The sequence below is a fragment of the Chenopodium album genome, chromosome 16 (assembly GCF_948465745.1).
Source record: "Chenopodium album chromosome 16, dcCheAlbu1.1, whole genome shotgun sequence".
In the NCBI taxonomy this organism is placed as follows: Eukaryota; Viridiplantae; Streptophyta; class Magnoliopsida; order Caryophyllales; family Amaranthaceae; genus Chenopodium; species Chenopodium album.
Window position 1 is genome coordinate 39,122,019 of NC_137849.1, and position 14,469 is coordinate 39,136,487.

Genomic DNA, 14,469 nt, shown 5'->3' on the forward strand with positions numbered 1-14,469 from the left:
TACAAGTCCACAACTAAAGTATAAATTGCTTACATTATCTTTGTACAATTATACACGTGTGTTATATGAAAAAAATTCCGTCAATATTACTTATGACATAATTTTTTTTTTTTTTTTCAGATAGAAGTTTTTTTTTTTTTAAACCAAGATGGTAGGGTTTTATTTTATAGTTCTTTGCTCGAGCAACGCTCGGATATTCACAGGAAAAAGTTAATTTTATAAATTACTACTTTGTATAAGTTTGTAATTGTATAATTGTATGTGGATTGTGTATACGATTTTAAAAATCTTTTATTTATTTAAAGTAGTTGTTATTGTTCTACTTTTTAGACGACATATTCTCTTTTATTTTTGTTAGAATCAATTATCTTATTAATTTTTAAGAAAGTTTTATTATGGACGCGACAAGTGTAATTTTGGGATAATGCTGGTGATTACTTTAGTATATAGTATTGATTGATTTATTTATTTTTTAAAAGGGGTAGCTTTTTTTTAGGAAAAAATACGAAGGATTTTTTTTTTTTTGAAAGAATAAGAGGGGTATTTTGGGAAAAGAAATTTATCACCCAAAAACTCCTTTCACTTTTTTTTTTGAAGGACCCTTTCACTGGGAGCGTTCGGCAAAATATAGCTATGAAGGTAGTTGTCAGCTATGAAGGTAGCTGTCAGCTGTGTAGGTAGCTTTTAGCTGTCAACAAGTTGTTAGCTGTGAAGATAGATAATTTAGGTATGAGTGTTCGATAAAGTAGCGATTGGCCAGCTGTTATAATTAAAAATCAATATTTTATATTTAATACTATAGATTAAATTTTCTACAACTACCTCAAAAGCTACCTTTAATTTCAAAAACTAATATTTCTAACTTTTCATTAAATCTATCTTCACCACTAAAAGCTACCCTAACTACTATTTTGCCAAACACTTACATTTTTTGTTAAGTAGTGATTTGACCAAGTCAAACCACTAAAAGCTGCCTAAAAGCTACTCAAACGCTAGCACCAAACACGCCCATAGGGTTTTAATTCAATTGTGGATTGATAGATAAAAGATGATTATATATATATATATATAAATATATATTTTGGGATTATACGTAATAAATAAAATTACTATAGTTGCGAAATACGAAGTAACAATTTTCATGCTATGCTCAAATTTTTTTTTTTTTTTTTTTTTTTTTTTTTTTTTAAAAAAAATGCTCATAATCTAATTTGAATTTTTCGGATTTAATTTGGTCTGCTTTGATGATTTTCAAACTTGACTAATTTTTTATTTTATTTGTACACTTATTATTAAGATTGAAATCTTTACAAGAGACTGACTATATAAAAATTAAAAATCACTCATAATGCATAAATATAACCATATTACCCTACATAAAGTTTATTTCTATAAAATCACCTTCTAATTTATAATACGTAGTAAAGATTACTTCATAATGAATTATAGTTATTGCAACTAAGGTGTCATTAGATTCATATTAATGTATTTTCCTAAAAAAACAAAATAAGAAAAGAAAAATTCAGATTTTAATAAATTTTTTAATTTTTATTTTTTGACAATAGTGTATAAAAATTTCAAATATGAAACTTTCGTGTTATTATTATTTTTTCTTATTAAGGAATAATCAAAGATATTTAATGATGAGTAGAATCAAATAGGGAAAAAAAATACTGCAAAGAAATAAGCAGATTTACGTTGTACGAAGTATGTTAAACAATTCTGTGCATTTTGAAGATATCTTGAAAGCTTCATTGCAACAATCACCACCAAAATTAAGCAAGTGTTTAAATTCTAACGGAGCTATACTACTGTTTGCAACTGGATCATAGCAACAATTACCACCAAAATAAAGCACCTTCATCTATCCCAAAAAGGAAAAAAAAAAAAAAACAAGAAAAAGACTTTTGCTAAAAATACCCTTCAAAACATACTAGAGCTCTTCATCTATCTCAAACCAAAAAACTTCATAATCCTCGAGACTCTAGTCCATCGACCCACTAAATTACTTCCTGGCTAGAGTTCACTCGGAATTATTGGAACAAACAGTGTCATTGTCAGGTTTAGATGCTTAATTATTGGCTCACAGATGACTTGAAGCTCATTCATCTTTTCTTCTCAACGGCATTCTTCATCCTCATCTTGTCATCGACACTAATCTTCTCCGCGTAATCTCTCAACGTCTCCCACATTTTGTTAGCATAGTTCTCCAAAGCAAGCTTAGCTTTCACCTTGTTTAAATATTTTTTATCCTCAGTCCTGTACTTTTCAGCCTCTTTCAACAATCTATCAATCTCCTCCTCTGATAACCTACTCCGATCAGTAATTGTGATATGGTTCTTGTTTCCGGTATTTATGTCCTCTGCGGAAGCAGTAAGAACCCCATCAGCATCGATCTCAAACCATACATCAAACTTTGCGACACCAGCAGGTGCTGCAGGAATGTCTGAGAGTTTAAATTTGCCTAGAAAGTCGTCGTCTTTCGCAACTGTCTCCCACCTTCATATACTGAGAATGGTACAACTGTCTGATAATCAGAGGCAGAAGAAAACCTGACAACTTTCTTTGTTGGGATAATAGTGTTACGAGGGACAAAAATTCCAGGCCACCACCATAGACCTCAATACCAAGCGATAAAGGTGCAACATCAACAAGCACCATATCTTTCTTAGTACTCACACCAGCCAAGACAGAGGCATAGACAGCGGCTCCATAGGCAACTGCCTCATCTGGGTTGATGCTTCTACAAAGCTCCTTTCCATTGAGAAAGTCTTGTAAAAGCTGCTGGATCTTAGGAATCCGGGTTGACCCTCCAACAAGGACTACATCATGAACATCACTCTTCTCCATCTTAGCATCCTTCAAGCACTGATCTACTGGATCGATACGCTTCCTAAATAAATCAATATTTAACTTCTCAAATCGAGCACGGGTGATATTCGACGTAAAATCAATGCCCTTGAAAAGGCAATCAATCTCAACAGTGGTTTCATGAGCAGATGAAAGGGTTCTTTTGGCTCTCTCAGCAGCTGCTCTCAACCTAGCAAGAGCTCTTGCATTGCTACCAATGTCTACATTATGTTGCCTTTTGAAGTCCTCCACAAAGTAACTCACCATGTTATTGTCAAAGTCTCCACCACCAAGATGTGTGTCTCCACTTACTGCTTTAACTTCAAACACACCCTTTTCCAAACATACTATAGATACATCAAATGTCCCACCACCAAGATCAAATACAAGTATATGCTTTTTGCCGTTGTCATTCTCATTAAGCTTCTTGTCGAGACCATGGCAATAGCAGCTGCAGTAGGCTCATTGATAATACGCATAACATTTAGTCCAGCAATGACTCCTGCATCTTGTAGCCTTACGCTGAGAATCGTTGAAGTAGGCTGGAACAGTGACCACAGCATTTTTCACGGTTGAACCAAGATAGGCCTCTGCTATCTCTTTCATCTTGACAAGGACCATTGAAGATATCTCCTCCGGAGCAAATTGCTTCTCCTCGCCCTTGTAAGTCACCACTATCACTGGCTCCTTATCTTCAGTCTCTTCACATGAATCAGGCGGGGCAATGACTTTAAATGGCCAAAGCTTAATGTCATTTTGCACTGTTTCATCACTGAATCTCCTGCCTATAAGTCTCTTGGCATCTGAGTGTTAACAATATGCGGAGCATTAAAATTTTAAATATAGAAAGCAATAGGTACAGAATAAACAGGAAGAATTCCACAAAAAACTAAACTAAGTCTCAGTACTAGGATCTCTTTGATTGCTCTTCAAGCAAGCTCATATGGTTAATTTCTTTGAAGTTTCCAAATAGCTACACACCAGGTAATATTTAAGCGAAAGATAAGCTTATAGCCTTATATTGATAATAACAGTTAAAAAGTACAAATATCTGAGTGGAATTTTATAGTGAAAGTCCAACAGTACAAGAACGGGAAAATAAGCCAACCATGGTGAAGTACATGCCAATAGTTGTCAAGGTTAACTCTTGGAGGTCTGCAAAGGCTTGGTCCTTAAGAAGTAGAAATTTGAGTTTGGAAAATGCAAGGTCAGAATTTCCAGTGGCCCAGTGTTATAAAGCAAGCCGCTTCTGACGAAGGAAAGTGTGATTGGATTAATATGAAAACTGGAAGCCTTTACAGACAAGATGTATTCAAAACTGGAAAACATCTACATAGTTCTTTGCAGACACATTTTTTTATATGCATATTCTAGAGATCTTTTGAGTTTTTTTGCTATCATGCTGGTTAATCCTCAACCTCAAGCTCCATGTATGCAATATGTCAGGTTGTTAAAGACGATTCCTTTTCCATTATCAATGTCTTGTTCACATTAGAGCTTGTTCAAGCTCGAGCTCGAATCACAAACGAACGAGCTCAAGCCGAGCTCGAACAAGGCAAAACCTTAATGAACAAAGCTCGAACACAAAATTATGAAGCTCGTTCAAGCTCGAGCATGTTCGAACACTTGAAATCTTTATCAAGCTTAGCTCGAACAAGTAAAAACTCGACTCGGTTCAGATCGTTTGCAGCCCTAGACACAAGTTTGAGTATTGAAATACAAAAAGAGTTGTTTTCTACCTCCAACGGTGATACCATACCCACTTCTCAATTTAGCAACTCATGTGAAATCTAATTTCCTAATGGTGAGACTCTCTAAAATATACAAATATCATTTTTAATTTATGGCCCACCAAATCCATTTATTTTTTAATCTCAAATAATGTAAGATTAAAAAATAAAAAAGGTAAAACTTAAATAAATAACAAAATATATTAGAATATTAACAAAGGGCTCACACTTTTTGTCAAATGAGACTCAAAATTGAGTATCTAAATTTAGCAACTTTCTTTGGGAGTTGCTAAGTTTAGATACCAACTTATTGGTATACATTGCAAAAAATACTCTTTCTCTCTCCTAAAAATACTCACTTAAGTCTCACCATTGGAGAGGGTCTAACTCTAATTTAACTTGGGCAATTACAATGAAGAACCACAAATAAATTTTCCGTAATTTCTCAAAACCCCCAATATTTGTTTCAACAAAGAACCCTTAATTTGTAATTATTAAACCCTAGAATCAGAATTGAAAATTGAATATCAATTTAGAAGCATTACATACTTGTTAATTAAAATCCAATTACTTTCCCCTTTTTTAATCAGTGAAATTTTGAAATTTTGTGTTTTTAGGTTAAGTCTTATCAATTCGGAGTATTAACTATTATATACGAGTAGACCTATCAATTTTCGACCTGACCTGCAAACCCTACCCGGTTTTTTGGTCTTGAACAAAAAAATTTGACCCGTAACCCGATTTAACCCGTAAATTTAAGCGCCGAACCCAACCCAAATTTAATTAAACCCAACCCGTTTTAATGGTTTATTTTTTAAAAATAAATTTTTTTTTGAAAATTAATGTTTAGTTTATTGGTTGAGTTTGATTACGTATTTACCCTCCGACATTCATTTTTATATCTCATTTATTTATCTTATATAATTGTTGATTAAATCCATACCAACAACCTCCTACACCAACTATCAAGCAAGCCTCAATTTATAACCTAGATAAACAAATTACGTTTCAAATGACATTTTCGTAAATAAGTTGTATTGAAAATTGTGTTTTTTGATAAAAAAAATATATTTTTTTACTGTTCGTGGACCACCACTACCACAAAAATGAGAAAAAGTAACACACAATACGTAACTGTCAAGTTGGAAAAGCGTTCTCTAAATTATATATAACGCTTTTGGTAGAGAAACGTTGTGTATATTGAATCAAATAGAACGCCTCACTAAGTCAATTGTTATGTTTGATATTTTGATTTTTTTTATTAAATTATAGCTTTACAATATAGAACGTTCTTCTTAGTTAACCGTTCTACAGTATGGAGTATTTAAAAAAAAAAAAAAAAAAAAACACACTAATAAAACCCTATTTCCTCCACAACCTCCTCTTTCTTTGTTTTTCCTCTAACCCGCCATTCACTGCTCCTTCCTCTTCCCTCTCCTCAAAGAATTCCTCTTTCTCTCTCATTCGATTCGACCTAGAGCTTTTCCATGGATCTAACTCTATTTCCTCTTAACAGCCTCCTTCAATGGCAAAAAAATCCATCTCCTTCCTCCACACAAAAAGCCCTGATTTGGGGCCTTAACAATGGCGAGCCAACACCGCGTCCTCCCATCTCCGCTGCTACTCCCATCATCGCCATACTCTTCCCTGACGATGTTATTGGCCCAGAAATCGTTGAATCCGTCAAATAGGTTAATTTCTTTCTCTTCTATTTGATTTCATATGATGAGCATCGATTTTCATTGCAGAATTTGGATTTGGAAATTGATTATTTTCAAAGTTGAATTGGCTTTAACAGTTTGTAGATGTATGTTTTGTTGCTTATTTTATTTGAATTTGTCGATTTAGGATGGATTTTTATCATTTCATCGTAAATGATCACATATCAGTTATAATTGATGAGGTTGCTAGTGATTTTTCTTGGTTTCTTTGTTTAACTGGTTTTTTTTTCTGGGTTTCTATGATAACTGGGTTGTAAGATTTCTATCGGAATTTTTTGGGTTAGAATCTACTGTATTAGTTTATTTTGACTGATTTTTGCGCATTTGTTTTTTTTATACTTCGATTTTGTTCTTGTAAATGAGCAAATTAAAATTTTTAGCAGAAGTTCGATTATATGTTTTAAATTGAAATTTGATTATGTTCTTGTAAATTAGCATGTTTGATGTTCTGTAAATTAGCATGTTTGATGATTTTGGTGACATTTATTTTATAGTTATTCGTGATTGAATCTTAAATAATTGGTTTGTTGCTTGATTTATGCTAATAATTTTTTTTTTTCTCAGGATGTTATTTGAAGGATGATGATCACAAGGTAGCTGATTCAGTATCTGATTAAACGATGATGGTATCCTACGTGTGTTATAGCTTAAATGTATCAGTTAACTAATTTTGTCAAATTTTATCAAAAGAAAGATAATGTAATTTGTAGTTTCAATGTATCATATCATAGTGGACTTTTATTTACGAAATGTAGATATTATTGTTGTAATAATAATAATAATAATAATAATAATAATAATAATAATAATAATAATAATAATAATAATAATAATAATAATAATAATAATAATAATAATAATAATAATAATAATTATATTTTTTAAATAAAAAAATTAGAAAAGAGAACGCCTATCTTAGATTTGCGCTCTTTTTTTTTTTATACAAATAGAGAACGCTTTCGAAAGATGACAGTTCTCTTTTCTTTGATTTTTATATATTTTGTATATAGAAAAAGAATCGAATATCCAAGATAGACGTTTAGTATTGTGTTGGATATAGAACGCCTCAAATAGGCGTCATGTATACTTTATAAGGCACCCCACTTGAAGGGCGCCTCTAAGGCGTTCTATATTGCCTATTTCGAGCGTTCTTTATTGTCCATTTTGTAGTAGTGCACTATGACAAGTTGGAAAGATTTTCAAAGTTAACACCGTTAACTCTCCGTTTGCTACTATTCATCATCTTCTTCCTATAACCTTCTTGTTCTTCATGTTCATCTTCTTCCTCTTCTTCATATTTTTTCTTCCCACCCACCTTAATAATCTTCTCCCTCCAATCTTTGCCCACTTTCACCTTCTCTTTCAAGTTTGTTCGACTGCATTTCTGCCACCGGCTTCGCAGGCAAAATTAAACATAAACCCTAATAACAAAAGGAGAAATTAATGGTATGGTTAACCCTAAAGGGTAGTTGAGTTTTCTTTCCTCCATTAAATTCAACTTCGCACCAGCCGCGAAATTAAACGAAAACCCAAATAACAAAGTGAGAATAATGGGCATGGCTAACCCTAAAGGGTGTATAAGCTTTTCTCCCTCCATTGATTTCGACTTGTTCGACGTCATATAGTGAAGGTGTACTATCCACCATTGAAATTGAAGGTTGAAGGAGGAGAGAGAAAATCAGAAAATTCCAAAAGGTTGAAAAAGAAGAGTAAAAACAACGGTTAACCAAAATTAGATGTAATTTACATATAGACCTCTTGATAAACAATTCTTGTTTGTATAATGTTTAAAACTTGTATTTTCTCCTAATTATCGATCCACATCAATTGCATCCAAATAACTTAGCTTACATCACTGTCATGCCACGTTGCTCGACCTCTTTCTTTAATTTTATAATGTTTAAAGTTTTTTTTTTTTAATTTTATTAGTGTGCTTTCATGACAATTTAAATGAAGTAGTAGACATGTAATGGCTGAAAATAATATTGGTGAGAATTCTCACCAATATTTTGTATATTTTTTTTTATCGAAAATTCTCACCAATAATATTTATTTATTTTTACTGTGAAAAGATAATATATATATATATATATATATATATATATATATATATATATATTTATACCTCCGCTTCATGTTACTCGCAACAAAGGACATGTTTGCGGAGGCCAGGCAAAAGATTGTAAGCATAATTATGGAAAATAACGATATATGTTTAACTATTAATCCAACCCAAAAAAAAGGAAAAACAAATGCAACCTTAATTAAATTAAATACCCCACCACCCACAGTCCAGTCCCACACCACCTAGCAGCAACCAAAGCCAACTACCACCACCACCAACCAGCACCACCGACGCTCCTAACTACCACCCAGCACCACCGACGCACCCAACACCACCCACAAACCCTCCATAGCACCGACCACCCAGCACCGAACCCTGCACCACCACCCAACACAACCACGTACCCAGACTTACCACCCAATACCCACGTATCCAACACCAGCCACGAACCCTCCAATCAATACCCAAAACCACCGTACCCCGCATCAACCGAAACCAAAAATTTCCAATCCAACCCACGATGCCCAGAACCCCACTAAAACCAAGAACTAGCAATCGAACCCAAATCCGAAATCAAACCCACAATCAAAATCAAACCCACAATTTGAAACCGAAATTAAACCCACAATCCTTCTCTATCATCAATTAAAGCTTGAATTGGTTAAATTTAACCATCAAAACTCTAGATCTAGAGTTTTGAAGGTTAAATTTAACAATAAAACCTTCGAATTTGGGTTTCATCGCCTATGAGGAAACAAAAAGCAAAGGAAGAGAGAGAATACGAGACGGCGATGTAGGTGGTGGTTTCCATTAAAGATGGTGGTGGTGGTGGTCGGTGGTAGTGGCGGTGGTGATGGTGGTGGTTGCCATTGAAGGTGGTAGATTATGAAGGAAGAGAGGAGAAAATTATGGAGGAAGATGTTGAATGTAGATGAGGAGGGGAATGAATTAGGATGGATGTGGTGGTAAAGTAAAATTAATTAACCTTAGGGATTAATGTAATAGGAATATATTTATAATTTAATTAGGATGTTTAGAAAAAAAGTAAGGGTAAAATTGTCATTTCGTAGACAAAAATTTACTAAAAAAGGAAAGAAAATAATTTGTTGCGAGTAATGTGAAGCAGCCATTTAAGGAAACTGTTGCGAGTAATCCGAAGCGGAGGTAGTATATATATATATATATATATATATATATATATATATATATTGGTGAGAATTTTTGATAAAAAAAAGCAGAAAAGTAAGCTTGAAAAATCATAAATTTTTAAAAATTAGCCAAAGAAAAATTAAGTAAAAAACTGTTCAAAACTCGTTGGGTTGACCCGATCCAAAGACTTTGGGTTAGGGTCTGATTCGGGTTGAGCATTTCTCGACCTGTGATAGTGAAAAAAAAAATTTCGGATCCAACCGAAAATGACTTGTGACCCGTAGTGACCTGACCCAACCGACCTGATTGCCAAGTCTATATACGAGGGTTAAGCTTAACCGCTTAAGTTAGGAAGCAAAAATAAAAAGTGGGCCTCACCACCATTACCAGAAACCTAAATGAGTAGTGCTACTCTATCTTTTTTAAATTTAAGGGGTAGTTTTTTTTTTTTTTTTTTTTTTTTTATAAAACTTTGAAATGAATAGTTGTTGACAAAATGACCTATTAGACGGATAGCCTTTAACAATTTTTTCCTATTTTTGGTGTAGATATAACAATAAGGAGGATACGATATAGAAAATACTTTGTAATTTGTAATATCTAATTTTAAATCTTGGATATCACCGTTAAGACTTTAATAGTACTAATACAAGTAATAGTGAAGTAAAAAATGAAGTACGATTAAAAAAAAAAAAAAAAAAAAGTAGAATGAGGCAAAAACCAAAGATAGTGTTGGTGCCCTTGGTGGGGTTTGATTTTTTTGCAGCATCACCAAAAGACGCTCATTTTGGCTAAAGGAGACCCAAGACGGTGTCGTTCTGTTACCTTGATCGTTGATCATGATCTCAACACGGTCGTGCTGCTAAGGTCCAACACACGAGTAAGTCGTTTCGAGATCGATTCCAATTGCCAAACTTTGTAATTCTTTCTTCTTCTTTGCCTCATTGCCATCTTTTAACACAACAAATGAGAGAAAGTACTGGTTTTGTCTGCATACTTATGATCAGCTCTGGTTTCTTCCCTGTTACTAGTCTTTTCTGAAAGGGATTAACCAAATGTGCTAGCTAAGTTTGCGATTAACGACAATTAACAACAACGAAGACGGGAAAAACAAGTAATAAGCGAGACAAGGAGAATTTACCGTGGGAAACCCGAGAACCGGGAGAAAAACCCACAAATCCACTATAGAGTAATAATTTGATGAAGGTTAATGTAGATTACAAGCTTCAATCACCATTAAAGCTCCCACCCCAAACTCACCCTCTCAAACACTCAAACCCTAAGTGTTTGGGTTTACATGAGGCGCTCTCTCTCTACATCTTTCCCCCTTCATCTTATTACTCTCTTAAAATGACAAATCATGAGTATATATAGTGCTAAAAATACAAGGCAAATAATCCAAGGGCTAAGAATATAAGTTACTAACAAAGGAGAAATCAAGACCGTAAAATCAAGGCTCAAGCACGATAAAACAGAGTCCCGAGAAACCCAGCGGAGCAGCCGCTCCAAAGGACAGGAGAGGGCGCTCCAACAGACTAGAAGAAAATAGCCAAAACGAGCCTCGAAGGAGCGGGCGCTCCACCAGAGAGGAGCAACCGCTCCGTATTCCCCTGTTGGACAGCTTCTCGTAAAACAGCTATATCTTCCTCGTTGATTAGCCAAATTGAGCTTATAACCAGTCGTTGGAAAGCTCTTGAGACGAGCTATCACCTCCAACTTGAATCATTTCAATATCACTTCTAGATCTTGAGATATGCCCATTTGAAGTCAGCCCTTTGTCATCCACCATTGCTTAACACCAAGCAATAGCCTATAGCTTAAACTCCTAAGCTATGCACCCCCTTAGCCTCCTTGAACCATTCTCCACACTTCTCAAACCCAACAATCTCCCACCTGAATATCGGTTCAAGTGTGAGAATAAACACACTATACATATACTCTCATGGCTTCTCTATTGTGCTCCAACATCTCTACATAAGCCCTACAATCTCCCAACCCGGAAATTAGCTTATCATCACGAGATCACACCAACACAATGAGCCAACCATCGTCATCAACATATTTGCTAATCACCATAGCAAAGACTCATTTTCTCTACATCGAGAAAACAAACCCACTTCTTCTAAACCAAGGAAGTGACATCAAACATAAGCGAGGGACTTTGCCATGTTCTCCAAGCACTTTCACCATGCTCTAAATCGAACACACCCTCCAAAGAAACACACAAGCCAAAGGAATCTAACAATGCTCCTGGAACAACTCACCATGCTCCCACCCGAACAAAACATCCTTTACTCCACTTACTTTTTTACACATAATGTCCATGTGTGCAACATATGTCCTCTTCACCAAGGAACACCACCTCTTCTACACCAAGGACACCAAACATCAAGATCAACACCAATCTTAATAACAATACTTTCTCTCAACCAAGAAAGCACAACTTCCTCAACACCAAGGAAGCGAATCGGAGTCTACTCCAACTCCAACTCCAACACACCACCTTCTACACACCAAGAAGGCAATGCAAACATCGAGATTTCAACCAACCCCGACAAAACACCCATTTCCTCTACACCAAGGAAATGACACCTCCTCTCAACCAAGAAGGCAAACATCAAAGTCTACATCAACTTTGATAAACATCACGTTATCCAAGGGACTTTCCTAGTTCTCCGAGCACTCTACACGAACTCACCCTCCGTGACAAACACAAGCCTTTAGGGCATTTTCCTTTTGTTGATGGAACACTCCTACCATGCTCCCACCTCAACAAGCACCCATACTTGCCTCTCACACATGCTTAACCTACATGTACATTTACCACTCACAACCACCATGTGAGCTTTCATGATGCACCTTCACTTGGCATGTCTTTCCCGGTCTTCTTCTGTCATTGAAACATTGAACACCACGTCTTCTCTCCAATGACAATCCAACCAACAATGCCTACCGCAAAGATTCACATCACCTCACAACACCCGTGTGAGACCCCTTCACTTGACATGCTTTTCTCCGGCCATCTTCCACCATTGAAACACCAAAACCATGGCTCTTCCTCAATGGCAATCCGACCAAATCATGCCTCCACAAAGAACACACCCCTCATGACTACCCATGTGTTTCCCAAGCTTTCAAGGCACCACTCAAATGTCCCATGAACTTCAAACCGAGTTCCCTCAACAATTTCTCCATGGTCCTCCCTCACACACAACATATAGCCATCAATGATGTTGAGTTTACTACCAGATATCAAGATGGGGAAATTCTTGAAATCCTTCAACTCCAACATCAACACTCCATAATTTCATTCTCCTACCCCGTCTTCCATTGTTAATCAAACACAAAATTCAAGACTTTTCAATTCCAATAACAACCAATTGAAATCCATACCAAAGACTCAAATTTTGAACACCCACAACACCAAAATTGAAAATTTAACACCAAAAATTCAACCTTTGGACTTTTCAATCACAAACAACAAGCATACACACAAACTAACCCTAAAAAACCGCCAAAACAACCTTGGCTCTGATACCAATTGAAAGGGATTAACCGAATGTGCTAGCTAAGTTTGCGATTAACGACAATTAACAACAACGAAGACGGGAAAAACAAGTAATAAACGAGACAAGGAGAATTTACCGTGGGAAACCCGAGAACCGGGAGAAAAACCCACAAATCCACTATAGAGTAACGATTTGATGAAGATTAATGTAGATTACAAGCTTCAATCACCATTAAAGCTCCCACCCCAAACTCACCCTCTCAAACAATCAAACCCCAAGTGTTTGGGTTTACATGAGGCTCTCACTCTCTACATCTTTTCCCCTTCATCTTATTACTCTCTTACAATGACAAATCATGAGTATATATAGTGCTAAAAATACAAGACAAATAATCTAAGGGCTAAGAATATAAGTTACTAACAAAGGAGAAATCAAGACCGTAAAATCGAGGCTCAAGCACGATAAAACAGAGCCCCGAGAAACCCAGCGGAGCGGTCACTCCAAAGGACAGGAGCGGGCGCTCCAGCAGACTAGAAGAAAATAGCCAAAACGAGCCTCGAAGGAACGGGCGCTCCACCAGAGAGGAGCGGCCGCTCCATATTCCCCTGCTGGACAGCTTCTCGTAAAACAACCATATATTCCTCGTTTTTTAGTCAAATTGAGCTTATGACCAGTCGTTGGAAAGCTCTTGAGACGAGATATCACCTCCAACTTGAACCATCTCAATATCACTTCTAGATCTTGAGATATGCCCATTTAAAGTCAGCCCTTTGGCATCCACCATTGCTTAACACCAAGCAATAGCCCATAACTTAAACTCCTAAGCTATGCACCCCCTTAGCCTCCTTGAACTGTTCTCCACACTTCTCAAACCCAACATTTCCTTTGCTGCCTTATTTTGTACTACACTTTTCCACTTCCAAGTCAATGTTCAAGTCTACGTTACTAGTAAATTTTTTTTACTTCAATTAGTAGTTTATCCTGATGGAAGAATTGGATTTGGAACTTTTTAGTGCATATTTGTCCTCAAGTTGCACAACATCGGGTATGAACAAATATAAACTCGGTAACACCAAACTACTTATGAAACGGCTACAGGCTCATTTGATATAATGAGAATTCGAGTTGCGAAAATGAAGAGCATAAACGGCTACACGGCTCATTTGATACTTGGTGATAAAAGGAGGTAATTGAAAACATTGAACTGAATTTGTGTGTACAAAGATCCATGATAATGCTTTATTCATCTCAAGTATCTCATTTTTCTTTATAAATCTCTATTACTAATAATACTATCCAATACCATTATGGGGGTGGGTACTGGGTGCTAAACAAGATTGCAATTTTATGGAGAAAAACATAAGTTTGGGAATGAGATGACATTCCTATGAACAATATACTCGTAATATTACTTTCCTTGCCAAATTACACAAAAAATTCATTCC

General features: G+C 35.6%; 1 pseudogene; it reads right to left on the reverse strand.

Moving 5' to 3' along the window:
* Positions 1-1,523: 1,523 nt before the first annotated feature.
* LOC145584242 (heat shock 70 kDa protein 18-like) lies at positions 1,524-12,807 on the reverse strand (annotated as a pseudogene).
* Between the last annotated feature and the right edge of the window lie 1,662 nt (positions 12,808-14,469).